Source organism: Mirounga leonina, unplaced genomic scaffold (genome assembly GCF_011800145.1).
Source record: "Mirounga leonina isolate KUSES-001 unplaced genomic scaffold, KU_Mleo_1.0 Mir_168, whole genome shotgun sequence".
In the NCBI taxonomy this organism is placed as follows: domain Eukaryota; kingdom Metazoa; phylum Chordata; class Mammalia; order Carnivora; family Phocidae; genus Mirounga; species Mirounga leonina.
This window is the reverse complement of record NW_023270426.1, coordinates 32,906,010-32,916,553: the sequence shown is the minus strand read 5'-3', so window position 1 is coordinate 32,916,553 and position 10,544 is coordinate 32,906,010. Positions and strand designations below refer to the sequence as shown.

At 38.7% G+C, this 10,544-nt stretch overlaps 1 non-coding gene across 1 annotated transcript; it reads right to left on the bottom strand.

Annotated features, from left to right (window-relative positions):
* Window positions 1–9,563: 9,563 nt before the first annotated feature.
* LOC118017229 lies at window positions 9,564–9,699 on the bottom strand. The gene has a single exon (XR_004681091.1). It is a non-coding gene; the product is annotated as a small nucleolar RNA SNORA42/SNORA80 family (small nucleolar RNA).
* Between the last annotated feature and the right edge of the window lie 845 nt (window positions 9,700–10,544).

The window sequence follows — 10,544 nt, the reverse complement described above, 5'->3', positions numbered from 1 at the left end:
TTCGTAATGAGAGTGGTGAGTTACCTGAAGATAATCAGTACTATCTACTTTAACTTTCTCTTTAAGGCTATTTTTCTGGTTCTTTCACTTGTAAGTATACACAGTTTCCAACTTCAGTAGAAGCTTTTCTTCTCTTTAGAAGGTAAACTACATAATTTTCTTTAAAGTTAATGTTAATATTAATATGGAATTCAAACCCATTTATATGGTAAGCCCATCATTCCCATTTATGGCTATAATTGGGTATGTTACATTATTTGATCTAAGGATAATCAAAATGAATAGGGCTACAGTCAGATCAAAGTGGGTTTTTATCACATGCAACACCAAAACCAAATGGGGTAATTTACTACTGCCTAATGTAATATTTAATAGTTATGGAGTACTTCTCTCAATTTCCTCAAATGAAGTTAATATTCTCTTTAAAGGACAAACCTGAATAAAGAAACCACCACAGATGCTACTGCATATCAATTTTAACACCTGGAAATTCTTACCATATGTGAACAGCTTTTCAAAGACAGTCATTCATTCATTCGTTCTATAACCATTTGTCAAGTGCCTATTAGGTGCTGTGTTAGGTTCTGAGAATACAAAAGCAAATAAAAACAAAACAAGAAATGATTGGTCCCTTACTGATTATTTGGCTGGCAAAGAAATGGGGATAGAAAGGTAGAGAAGAGATGGCGCAGCAATTAAAATTATGAAATAGTGGGGAACATGCTCCATATGCTCACCTCACCCCAGATGCCCACTGCACCTCTGATCAAGGTAGACCGAAGGTGCAGTGGGCATCTGGGGTGAGGTGAGCATCTGGAAATGAGGGGTGAGATTCAGGAAAACTTCCTAGAGCAACTGAATCTGAAAAATAATAAATCAGGCAAGGGGAGACTTCAAGGACATTCTCAACAGAGGTGGGCAGGAAATGCAAAGATCCTTTTGCAGAAGTGAGGATGAACAACCTGTGGTCCAGAATTGCAAGGGGCTTAGTATGAAGATTAGTATGGAGTTAGTATGGAGATTACAATGAGAGGTGGAGAGTGGTCAGAGATGAGGCTGGAGAGGTGAGGAGATATCGTATCATAAAAGGCCTGTAGGCAATTGTAATGGATTAATTCATAGTCCCCTGGAATTCTTGTCTACCTGAAACCTCAGAAGTCAGGGTTTCTGCAGATGTTAAGGATTTCAGGATGAAATAATCCTGGATAGAGGGTGGGCCCTAAATCCTATGATTGTTGTTGTTGTAAGGAGTCGGAGAGACAGAAAAAACGCCATGTGAAGATGGAGGCAGAGTTGGGAGAGATGCAGTTCAAGCCAAGGAATGCCACAGATAGCCAGGAGTCACCAGATTCTAGAAAAAAGTAAGGAAGGATTCTTCCCTAGAGATTTCAGAGGGAGCATAGTCCTCCGAACATCTTGATTTTGGGCTTCTAGCCTCCAGAACTGTGAAAAAATAAGTCTCTGTTGTTTTAAGCCACCAAATTTGTGGTAATTTTTTACGGCAGCCTGGGAAACTAATACAATCATATTAAGAAGTTTGAACTGACATATAGATATCTTCGAGTCAGGTGTCAGTCTTGACATATCCTATGAAAAGATTTGAGTAAAGAAGTGACATTATTAAACTGGTACTTTAAAAAGGTCACTCTGGAGCACCTGGGTGGCTCAATTGGTTGAGCGTCTGCCTTTGGCTCAGGTCATGATCTCAGGGTCCTGGGATCGAGCCCTGCATCGGGCTCCCTGCTCAGCTGGAAGTCTGCTTCTCCCTCTGCCTCTTCCTGCCACTGCCCCCTGCTTGTGCTCTCTCTCTCTGTCAGATAAATAAAATCTTTAAAAATTTTTTTTTAATTTTAAAAATTAAAAAAATAAAAAGGTCACTCTGGCTGCAGTGTAGAAGATGAGAAGAAACAAAAAGTAAATGTAGGGACACATTGGGAGGATCTAGAAAACTGGTTTAACTAGAGAAGTGAGAGAGGGAAATGAAGAGAAGTGGTTTGATTTGTGAAATATTAGGTCAAACTGATAGAAATTGATCACTTATTTATTTGTTTGTTTGTTAATTAATTAATTAATTTATTTATTTTACAGTTTATTTACTTAAGTAATTACTACACCCAACGTGGGGCTTGAACTTAATCCCCGAAATCAAGAGCTGCATGCTCTTCCCACTGAGCCAGCCAGGCAACCCAATCACTCTTTTTTAGATACGAGGATTTGTGAAGAGTAAAAAGTCAAGAATTGACACTCAATATACAGTCTAACTTTCCCACAATCCCTTCAAAGGGAATCTTTCCATCTATAGATCTAGCTAAGATAGAGGACAGGAGCAGACATGTTTGCACCACTTGACTCAGCTAAGTTGGGGCAATCTGATTCTCCCTGGGTATGTACTGTGATATTCAGAGACCTCAGAGAAATGCTATTGTGGGCTTGGCCTCAAAGGTCAGAGTGGGTCAGAGTTATAGTGGTTTTAGTGATCCATAGATTAGCAGAAACATCTAGTCACAGAGGGAAGAAATAGATAGAAGTCAAGAAAAGTGATTCAGATGAACTTGGGAAATAGAGAGTTTGAGGAGAGAGATTCCTTTGAGGTCTAGTTGTATTTTTTTTAAGTGATCTCTACACCCAACGTGGGGTTTGAACTCATGTTCTACCAACTGAGCCAGCCAGGCACCCCTGGTTATATTTCTTATAATTGCCTTTTATTGGGCACCTGTTTGGCTCACTTGGTAAAGCATGTGACTCTTAATCTTGGGGTCATGAGTTCAAGCCCTGCATAGAGCCTATTTGTATATAGTCTATATATGATTGCCTTTTATGAGATTATCCTTAAGCATATGATAAATCATCTTTTTACTTGCAAACTTCAGCGCCTTTTCTGTTTTGTAATCTTACTGTCTCACACTACCATGCCAGATTGCTGGCTTGGATAACTGGCTATGTAGCAGTACTACACATCAAAAGGGAAGTATGGGAGGAAAAACAAGTTCTGAGGAAAAATTACGAGTTTCGGTTTAGACACTTTGCCTTTTGGCAAAGGGAAATAGGACCCTAGGCAAGTCCAATGGGGACAGAGAAGACTCTGTAAGAATGTTTAGGACGAGAGTTCAGCTCCAGAAGACATCACTCTGTAAAGATTAATTTATGCTATTTTCTTCCAGGTTAAGAGGGAAAATAGAGTGAAAAACAGTAGGAAGTTTGATGTTTGAAGGTCTTCTCTGTTTCTGAAAAAAAGAGGAATCTTCGGAGGAGAATAAGAAGGAATAGCCAGAGAAGTAGAGGAATCAGGAGACGAGGGTGAGGGAAAATCCAAGATAGTTAAGAAAGGAAAGCATTCCAAGGAGGTCAGGAGCATCAGATGCTGTGGCGAATGCCCTGGTTTTTAGCAAGGAAGAGGCCACTGCTGACTTCGGCAAGAGAAGATTTAGAGAAATAATGAGGGTAGACACCATAGCTTCTATTTCAGGGGGTTGGCTGTTATGGAAAGAAAAGACATAGAGGTATCTGAAAGGGAATATATGTCCGTTTAACTAAGATGGGAGAGACTTAAGCCTGTTTACAGACTAGGGAAGAAAATCAGTTGATAGAATTTAAAGACACTTGAGAAAAGTTATTTGATGAATTGGAATCTCTAGGAATGTGGGAGAGATAGATGCAGTACTAAGTTGAGTAATCACCTTCTCTCACTGTGGTGAGAGGGAATATGGTAAAAATAAAATAAAATAAAAAGGCAAGAATGCAAATAAATTTGTAGGTTGACAAGAGAAGTAAAAAATGGAGGAATTTTTTCCTGATGAGTTCTAACTTGCTTCTTTGTAGTAAAATGAAGCACCAGAGATTAAATTTGTGTTAACTGGAGAAATAGAACAATAAGGTAATTTGGGATTATAAATTACTTGAGAAACTACCTCCCAACCCCAGACCCTCTTTAAATGTGAAACAGGTGTGAGCACTTGGACTCACTTAGGAAGTGACTCATAGAAGAGAAAGTCAGAAGGATAAATAAAACCTAAAACTGATTGGTTGTAAATATAAATAATGTACAAACACCGTAGGTAATACACAGACATAGGTGTGCACATACACACACACACACATACACACACATGCCGTTTTAGGTTTGAAAAAGGAGATATGAGGGGCACCTGGGTGCTCAGTTGGTTAAGTGTCTGCCTTCGGCTCAGGTCATGATCCCAGGGTCTGGGATCTATCCCACGTTAGGTTCTCTACTCAACGGGGAGCCTGCTTCTCCCTTTCCCTCTGCCTACTGCTTCCTCTGCTTGTGCTCTCTCTCTCTGTGTCAAATAAACAAAATCTATACAAATAAATAAATAATAGGGGCGCCTGGGTGGCTCAGTCGTTAAGCGTCTGCCTTCGGCTCAGGTCATGATCCCAGGGTCCTTGGATCGAGCCCCGCATCGGGCTCCCTGCTCAGCGGGAAGCCTGCTTCTCCCTCTCCTGCTCCCCCTGCTTGTACTCTCTCTCCCTCTCTCTCTCTCTGTCAAATAAATAAATAAAATCTTTAAAAAATTTAAAAAAGGAAAAGGAGATATGATAGACGTCAAGAGACTTATACAAGAATGCTTTGTGCATTCTATAGTAATAAAGTGAAAATCTAGAGGGAAGAAATTTTTTCTAGCAAAATACAAATGACTAAAGGTTTTTTAAAACCCCAAATACCAGTATCATTGGAAATATTGGGGAAGTTAAATCTACTATTTATTTATTTATTTATTTATTTATTTATTTATTTATTAAGATTTTATTTATTTGCTAGAGAGAGAATGAGAGACAGAGAGCATGAGAGGGAGGAGGGTCAGAGGGAGAAGCAGACTGAGCAGGGAGCCTGATGTGGGACTTGATCCCGGGACTCCAGGATCATGACCTGAGCCAAAGGCAGTCGCTTAACCAACTGAGCCACCCAGGCTCCCCAAATCTACTATTTATAAAAGGACAGCAGCCTGCCCTTCCTATATGAGCTGTATGTCAGTGTAACTAAATAGCTGATAAGACAAGATTCTTTGTTAAGGAATTTCAGCTATCAGGCAGAAAGAATGGTAGGGAAAAAAAAATCACCCATTTTATTAAATCCTAATGAAACAATGATGTAAGGAAAGTTTATTAATGGCTGCTAAAATTATTAGGTGAAAGTCTGATGGTGAACTTTATAATGAATGGATTAGCCTGGTAATACCTGAATTAAACCATCAATCTCAGTATCATTAGAAATGGGACAATCAGACCTTAAGGGCAATCATGATGTGGTACAGTATGAAGTATACCACACCATCTATGAAGAATCTTCAACAAAAAAGGAATTTAACTTATTTTTTTAAAGATTTATTTATTTATTTTTAGAGAGAGAGAGAGAACATGAGCAGGAGGGGCAGAGGGAGAGGGAGAGAGAATCTCAAGCAGACTCCCTGCTGAGTGTGGAGCCCGACAAGGGGCTCTATCTCAAGACCACCAGATCACAACCTGAGTGGACAACCAAGAGTCAGACGTGTAACCGACTGAGCCACTCAGGCGCCCCCAAAATAATTTAACTTAAACATAATCAAGATTTTTAACTTTCAGTCTACAAAAAAAAGGAAAAAAAAGAGGAACAAGTTAAGTAACACTACAAGGAAACAACTAACCAAATCCAGATCTAGAATATACTGTAGGACAAACAACCTGATTTTTCAACAAATAAATGGCACAGGGAGGGCAGAGTGGGAGGAGATAAGAGAGAACTTTTCTAAATTAAGAGAGAATCAGGAGACGGAACAACAAAAATGCAATGCACCAGATGTCTTTTGGATTCTGATTCAAACAAACCAAAAGTAAAAGGATATCTTTTAAGATTTTATTTATTTATTTGAGAGGGCACGCATGCACGTGCACATGCTCTCACGGGGAGGAAGGGGAGAAAGAGAGAGAGAGAATGAGCAGATGGAGTATCAGAGAGAGAGGGAGAAGCAGACTCCCTGCTGAACAGGGAGCCTGATGTGGGGCTGGATCCCAGGACCCTGGGATCATGACCTGAGTCGAAGGCATATGCTTAACCAACTGAGCCACCCAGGTGCCCCAAAAGGTTATTTTTTAAACAATCAGGAATTTTTTTAGGTATGATGAGGTGGCTGTTTAAAAAAAAAAAAAAAATGGACCTTATCTGTTAGAGAAACAGAGTGAGCTACTTACAGATGACCTGATAAGAAATCTGAGATTTGCTTTAGCAGTCCATCACCTTAACCACATGGCCACCTCCTCCCCTGAGATTTGCTTTAAAATAGTCCAGCAAAATAAAAGTGGGAAGATGGATGAAACAAGAATGGAAAATTCTTGAGATAATTGTCAAAGCTAGGTGGTAGGTACATAGGATTCAGTATACTATTTTCTCTACTTTTGTATATATTTGATATTTTTCATAATAAAATTGTTTTCAAATAATGACAAAAGCAACAAGTCTGGACAATGTTACAGCTAAATTCTCTCTAACCTTCAAATCACAGATAATTCCTATGCTTACCAAACTATTCCAAAATACATAAAAACAAACTCTTCACAGTGGTTTTACAAATCCAGCATAGTTATACAAATACAAAAAAGCAGACCAATAGGGTGCCTGGGTGGCTCAGTTGATTAAGCGACTGCCTTCGGCTCAGGTCATGATCCCAGGGTCCTGGGATCTAGCCCCACATCGGGCTCCCCCTGCTCTGCGGGGAGCCTGCTTCTCCCTCTGCCTCTGCCTGCCACTCCCCCTGCTTGTGCTCTCTCTCTCTCTCTCTGTCAAATAAATAAATAAAATCTTTAAAAAAAAAAAGCAAACCAATAGAGTTATTACATTTTATAGGTTCAGAAATTTTATTTTTTTTATTGTTTTTTATTTATTTATTTATTTATTTAGGTTCAGAAATTTTAAATAAAATGCTCATAAATCAAATTTGGCAAGGCAATCTTTAAAAATATAAGACATAATGAAACAAATGAAAAGATTTCCTCAATAGATAATGTATCATTAAATGTCAAATTTCCTAAAATTATTTTGTAAATTTAATTCAATACAATATTTTAATTTTAATTGGATCATAAAATTTGTATGGAAGAATAAATATGAGGAAATAGCCATGAAAAGCATTAGAACAGAGAGAGAACAACAGTGTGGGAAAACTCACCTGCTCAATATTGGAATATACTATAAAGCTAATATAAAATTAGATACAAATTGTACCAGGGAAGGAACAAAATTTAAAAATTTAGAAATAGATACAGTATAAATGAAAATTTAATATATGGCAAATATGATAATTCAATTCACTGAGGAAAGGCTGAATTATTTAATAAATACTATTGGTGTAATTGGGAAGAAACTAGAATGAATTCTATATTTTATAATATTTAAAAAAATAAATTCTGGTTGGATTAAAGGCAAAATTGTAAACGATAAAATCTTGTAAGAAAATGTAGTTTACATGCGCCATCAAAAGGCATGAGGGACTTTAACCAAGCCTGGAAATCCAAAAACAGCAACAGAAAAGGTAAACATAATAATAAAAAACATTTTGTAGGGGTGCCTGGGTGGCTCAGTCGTTCAACGTCTTCGGCTTGGGTCATGGCCCCAGGGTCCTGGGATCGAGCCCCGCATCGGGCTCCCTGCTCCGCGGGAAGCCTGCTTCTCCCTCTCCCACTCCCCCTGCTTGTGTTCCCTCTCTCTCTGTGTCTCTCTCTGTCAAATAAATAAAATTTTTAAAAATAAAATAAAATAAAAAATAAAAGAATCAATAGTGTCCCTTACTTATGGGAATTAGTGGAAAAGATTTCACGCATTGTTGGAGAAACATGAATTTCACACTTTGGACAACAATCTAGTAACATCTATCTTATCAAATTGACTCAGAAAAAAAAATAAGTAGTGGGATTAGGTGAGTATGAGATATATAACATTAATTCCTAAACTTAATAAGAACAATGTATTAGTTTCCTATTGCTACTGTAATAAATTACCACAAACCTAGCAGCTGAGAACAACCAGATCTATTATCTTGTAGTTCTGAAGGTCACAGATCTGAAATGGGTCTCGTGGATTAAATCAAGGCATTGACTGGGCTGTGTTCTTTCTGGAGGCTCTAGAGGGGAATCCATGGTACAGTGTCATAAACTGAAGAGTAAGACCAGTTCAATTCAGTATACGTGGTGTCACACAAATATAAATACCTCATTCTTTGATACAGCAATCCAACTGTTAGTGATTTTTAAATAGAAACAAATGTATTAGTATAGAGGATATATGAACAAGAATGTTTATTGAAGCATTTTTTTGTAGTAGCAAAAAATTAGGACTTGACTTGTATATCTGTCAACAGAATGGTTGAATAAATTACAGTCTGTCCATATGATGGAATATTATGCAGCTATTGAGAAAATTAGAGTTATATATACTGACCTGGAAATGCTGTCCATGAAATATTAAGTGAAAAATGCAAGTTGCGAAGTAATGGGCATTATCCCATTTATTGTAAAAAATACATACATAAATAAGGAGAATGAAAAAATTCCAACATATGAATATTTCTGTGTCCATGTCTAGTAGGAGGAGAGAAAGCGTATCAGATTTACGAAATGGAGAAAGCTAAATATAAAATAACGGTGAACTATGTATCAATTGGTTAACTAGAGTCAGCTAACTAGATAACTACAAGAGAACTTGAAGATCTCTAAGTGAGAGGGTGTGATGAATCTGGTTCTGCAATTGTTGAAAAAAGCTGCAAGCCTTATTCTGCCACTGCCTGGGGCCACAGGTGCAGCTGCAGGAGTGAAAATGCTTTCCGGGATGATGTGAGAGAACCTCATCCAGTCAGTTAGCAAACCGGAAACAACCAGGGTCCTAACAGGAAGCCAGAGAGCAAAGCTACAATCCCACCATCACAAAACAGGGAGTAGCCTGGAGCTAAGAGACAAGCACTTACTAACTAGCACCATATGTTGGCACATAACTGTGTGGATTTGAAGAAAAGCTTTGAATGATTCAAATCAACCTGTTCATGTAGTCACCTCAGAGTTAAGAAGAGACAGATCTTTCAAAAAAGAAAAAAATAGTAACAACTCCCATATAGTGTTTGATGGAATACAATGTGTGCATCCTGTTTATGTAAAAACCCCACAGAACCGGGGTGCCTGGGTGGTGCAGTCAGTTAAGCCTCTGACTCTTGGTTTGGGTTCAGGTCCTGATCTGGAGGTCATGAGATCGAGCCCCACCTCTGGCTCTGGCTCTGCAGTCAGCGGAGTCTGCTTAGGACTCTGTCTCCATCTGCCCACCCCGCACTCTCTCTGTCTCAAATAAAATAAATAATCTTAAAAAAAAAAAAGGACAAAACCAATGAAGCTTAAAAATAAAGAAAAGTTTAAATCTGAAGTAGAAATATTCACCCTGAGGTGTGCCCTGGGGAGAGAGTAGCTCCCTCACTGCGCAGTGGTAGATGCCTGAGAGGTAGCTGCTCAGGGGACCAGTTTGCACTACTAAATATACAGCTAAATGCATGTATTGGCTTTTTAAAAATTAATTAATTAATTAGTAACTTTTTCCCCCTGAGCCCCCTTCAGTGCTCACAGCTCACCAGTGAGGAGGCTGGGCAGTGGTTCAGGGCTGCTCACTCCCCTGCAATGGGTACACTATGAGAGGCCCCCAGAGAAAGGCCCGCCATCAATCCATCACCGTGCGCTTGCCCTGGCTTCTAAAAGCATTTCTACAATTGTGACAGCTTCTTGATGATTGTCGAATCAGGATGATGGGCAAATGGCAGTTCATTTTATTGTTCACTTTACTTTTGTGTAGTTGATGTTTTCTCACAATAAATACTGGGGAAAAAAAGATTCTGATATAATCACAGCTAATTTTACAATCACGGCCACGAAAAGAAGAACATAGATGTATTTTTCCTAACTCCAAGAGGATCTGACAATCCCTTTATGCTCGTTTGAATTAATTACAATAAGGTCAGTTACAATGTTGATGAAGAAATTCAAATTGAACTTCCTGTAACAAACAATGAGGAAATACAGTTTCTCAAAACGAAGAAGTAAAATAAGCATCATTGTCTCAAAATTAAGGGTAATATAACAATAAGCCCTTGTAGTTAAAAATCAAGATGTAACTTTTTTTTTTCCTAAAGATTTTATTCATTTATTCGACAGAGAGAGAGACAGCGAGAGAGGGGACACAAGCAGGGGGAGTGGGAGAAGGAGAAGCAGGCTTCCCGCTGAGCTGGGAGCCCGATGTGGGATTCGATCCCAGGACCTGGGACCATGACCTGAGCTGAAGGCAGATGCTTAACGACTGAGCCACCCAGGCACCCAAGATGTAACTGTTGAACTTCTTAAATGCACACTAGCCAGGAATCAATTTCATCATAAGAAACATAATCTGTCAAGAAGGGACCTTCACCCCAACCTGGCTAATATTTACATTTTTAGTATCCTCAACATATCTGATTGGTTAATGGAATCCATCCTTTGATCTTTATCTCTGTAACAAGCTGCAATGGCCAGCTCAGAGTTTTGAAACC